This window comes from Nicotiana attenuata, chromosome 7, assembly GCF_001879085.1.
Source record: "Nicotiana attenuata strain UT chromosome 7, NIATTr2, whole genome shotgun sequence".
Taxonomy (NCBI): domain Eukaryota; kingdom Viridiplantae; phylum Streptophyta; class Magnoliopsida; order Solanales; family Solanaceae; genus Nicotiana; species Nicotiana attenuata.
Genome location: NC_031995.1, coordinates 88,665,231 through 88,669,592, shown reverse-complemented (window position 1 = coordinate 88,669,592; position 4,362 = coordinate 88,665,231). Strand labels below are relative to the sequence as shown.

The 4,362-nt window shown below is 43.1% G+C and overlaps 1 pseudogene; it reads right to left on the bottom strand.

The window, feature by feature from the left end:
- On the bottom strand, window positions 1,574-2,591 carry LOC109229441 (annotated as a pseudogene).

The window sequence follows — 4,362 nt, the reverse complement described above, 5'->3', positions numbered from 1 at the left end:
GCACTTGAAAATAGGTGATGATTCTGGGAGTTGTATTCCTGAAAAGTATGAGTTTGCAACCGTATCCGGTGATTCTATGTCTTGGGGTACCTGCATTCAAAGAAAGATTGTGAGTTTTGTCAAGGGGGAAGGTTAGTTCGTCTTCCCGCGGACTGCACTCGTCCTATTCGGCTCTTGCTTTCATTGGGGTAGCGTTGCTGACAAAGCTGTTATGATAGTATTCACGCATGATTTAGCAAAATGATAAAATATGATGTAAATACATAATGGATAAAACGATTTTAGATGAACCGACGACTGCGACACGGTTCAAGATGTTGCAACCTCTTTTGCTCCGAAATTTTGAAGGTCGTCCTAGAAATTCTGCCCCAGNATGGCGATATTTCAGCCGACAGGAATTTAAATAAAGTTGGCGGTGTTTCAGCCGATGTAGATGGAGGTAGAGCTTAACCTCAAAAGGCAGAATGGTAGCCTTATGCAATGCAAAAATGCAGATGGAGACAGTGCTTAGTCTCGGAAGGCAGAAAAGTAGCCTTATGCAATGCAGAGAAAAATGCAGATAGAGACAGTGCTTAGTCTCGGAAGGCAGAAAGGTAACCTTATGCAATGCAAAGAAAAATGCAGATGGAGACAGAGCTTAGTCTCGGAAGGCAGAAAGGTAGCCTTATGCAATGCAGAGAAAAATGCAGATGGAGACAGAGCTTAGTCCCGGAAGGCAGAAAAGTAGCCTTATGCAATGCAAAGAAAAATGCAGATGGAGACAGAGCTTAGTCTCGGAAGGCAGAAAGGTAGCCTTATGCAATGCAGAGAAAAATGCAGATGGAGACAGAGCTTAGTCTCGGAAGGCAGAAAGGTAGCCTTATGCAATGCGAAAAATAAAAGTGAGGAGTAACGAAATCTCATAGCTGGTAGATGATAGCTGATAGTTGATTGTCATTGGGGCTGCTGGGGATGTTGCGTGCGAGTAGCACTTGAAAATAGGTGATGATTCTGGGAGTTGTATTCCTGAAAAGTATGAGTTTGTAACCGTATCCGATGATTCTATGTCTTGGGGTACCTGCATTCAAATAAAGATTGTGAGTTTTGTCAAGGGGGAAGGTTAGTTCGTCTTCCCGTGGACTTCGCTTGTCCTACTCGGCTCTTACTTTCATTTGGGGTAGCGTTGCTAAACAAAGCTATTTTGACGGTAGCCATGCATGATTTAGTAAAATAAAACATGATGTAAATACATAAAGGTAAAATGGTTTTATATGAACCGATGATCGCGACACGGTTCAAGATATTGCAACCTTTTTTGCTCCGGAATTTTGAGGGTCCTCCTTAAAATTCTGCCCCAGTTTACTGGGCCGGTGCCTCTGACGGCTGCGCGTGGTGATTGGCGGAGATCAACTTCAGAATTTTGAGGGTCCTCCTCAAGATTCTGCCTCAGTTTCCAATATCGGGGAAAAATGGAAATTTTATTGAATTGTGACCGAACCCATAGGGCTGCCTACGTATCCCCTCTTAAACGGGAATCAGGTCAGACGTAGTTCAAATTACATCATAAAGGAATCAATAGTAGTTACACATAGTATCGTTTCACTGCATCTGAATTGATCGGCTTCGGCCAAACTTCTCCGTCCATCTCTGCAAGTATGAGGGCTCCTCCGGTTAGAACCCGGTGAACCATGTACGGACCTTGCCAGTTGGGAGAAAATTTTCCTTTGGCTTCGTCTTGGTGCGGAAAAATCTTCTTCAGTACTAACTGCCCTGACGCGAACTGTCTCGGCCCTGACTCTTTTGTTGAAAGCTCTAGTCATTCTATTCTGATAAAGCTGACCATGGCAAACTACATTCAGTCTTTTTCCGTCTATAAGGGCTAATTGCTCGTAGCGACTTTTTACCCATTCTGCATCTTCAAGTTTTGCTTCCTGCATAATTCTCAGGGAGGGAATTTCTACCTCGGCTGGGATGACTGCCTCGGCACCGTAAACCAACATATAGGGTGTCGCCCCAGTCGATGTGCGGACTGTGGTACGGTATCCCAGTAGAGCGAATGATAACTTCTCATGCCATTGCTTGTGTTTTTCTATCATTTTCCTCAGTATCTCCTTGATGTTCTTATTGGCCGCTTCTACAGCTCCATTCATCTGAGGCCTGTAGGCTGTAGAATTCTTGTGCTTGATCTTGAAGGTCTCACACATTGCTTTCATCAGATCACTGTTGAGGTTGGAACCATTGTCAGTGATGATTGACTCTGGGACGCCGAACCGGCAAATGATACAGTCGCGAACGAAGTCTGTCACAACCTTCTTGGTTACCGCCTTATATGATGTTGCTTCAACCCATTTGGTGAAATAATCAATCGCCACTAGTATGAACCTGTGCCCATTTGATGCGTCAGGCTCGATAGGTCCAATGACATCCATCCCCCAAGCGGCGAACGGCCATGGTGAGCTAGTTGCATTGAGCTCGTTGGGAGGCACCTTTATCATATCTGCATGTATCTGACAGCGGTGGCATTTTCGGACATACTGGATGCAGTCTGTCTCCATGGTCATCCAGAAGTAACCGGCTCAGAGTATTTTCTTGGCTAAGATGAAACCATTCATGTGCTGGCCACAGGTCCCTGCGTGAACCTCCTCCAACAACCTGGATGCTTCCTTCGCCTCGACACACCTTAATAATCCCAAATCGGGAGTCCTCCTATACAGGATTCCTTCGTTGTGAAAGAAGTGATTGGATAACCTCCGCAGTGTGCGCTTCTGAGTAGTGTTTGCAAGCTCTGGATGCTCTCTTGTTGACAAATATTTCTTAATGTCATGGAACAATGGTTTTCCGTCTGCCTCTTCCTCGACATGAGCGCAATAGGCAGGTTGATCCTGGATTTTTACCGGGATGGGATCAATGAAGTTCTTATCTGGATGCTGAATCATGGATGATAGAGTGGCCAATGCATCGGCGAACTCATTCTGGATTCTGGGGACATGTCGGAATTTCGTTTTTGTAAACCTCTTCCTCAACTCTTGTATATGATGCAAGTATAGTAGTATTTTGGAGTTCTTGGTTGCCCATTCTTCTCGGACCTGATGTATGAGCAAATCTGAGTCCCCGATCACTAGTAACTCCTGAACGTTCATGTCAATGGCTAGTTTGAGCCCTAAGATGCAGGCTTCGTACTCGGCCATGTTATTGGTGCACGGAAACCTGAGCTTGGCGGACACCGGATAGTGCTGACCTGTTTCTAATACTAGAACTGCTCCTATGCCAACTCCCTTAATGTTTGCTGCTCCATCAAAAAACATTCTCCAGCCATCACAGGATTCTGCAATGTCTTCTCCTATGAAAGAGACCTCATCGTCAAGAAAATACGTCTTTAGAGGCTCGTATTCTCCGCCCACGGGGTTTTCGGCAAGATGATCGGCTAGTGCTTGCCCTTTGATCGCTTTCTGAGTCACGTAGACAATATCAAACTCACTCAGCAATATTTTCCATTTGGCCAATTTGCCCATGGGCATGGGCTTCTGAAAGATGTACATTAGCGGATCCATCCTTGATATGAGATAGGTGGTGTAGGCACAGAAATAATGCCTCAACTTCTGAGCTACCCAAGTCAGAGCACAACACGTGCATTCTAGTAGGGAATACCGGGCCTCGTACGGGGTAAACTTCTTGCTGAGATAGTANCAGTAACTAATACGAGAAACAAAGAGAATATGTATGAGAGTAAGAGAGAACTCAAAATGATATTAGTATGCTCTGTGTGTATGTGTTTGTGTATGGGTTAGTGATATTTCGTGTGTTATGCAAAAGAGAATATAGTATTTATAATGCTGAAAACGAGTAAGAAAAATAAGGTAAGGAGTACTAGTTTTACATAATTATGGAAACAATAATCAATCAGCATCAATTAAAGACACAGACTCCTCTAATTAGGGAATCAAGTTCAAACGGTACAATCATAGCTAAATAAGGAAAAGGAATCAACTCATATACTGATTTTAACCTAATTAAAGCAGTAACTTCATGTGGCATATAATAAAGGCCAAATACAGAATGTTTTAAACAAGGAAGATATATATTGCACATAAATAAGGCAGAATTCAATCTAGTTATGAAAAATCAATCAAAACACCACGGATGAGATTGAAAATCTCAAGAAATCAGTGCTAATTAGGGAAAGCATCTCACAAATAAGGAAGCAGTACATAATTGTAGGCAAAACACACAAAAGCACATATCCAATGAAAATATCACAGTTTTGCGGAAAGATGCATAGAATCGATGAAGCCTTTAAATAAAAAAGTAGTCAAACCTAATAATCATCAAATAGCACTCAAATCAGAGAAGCCCTAAACAGGGGGTCATAGAACAGTAGAGGAT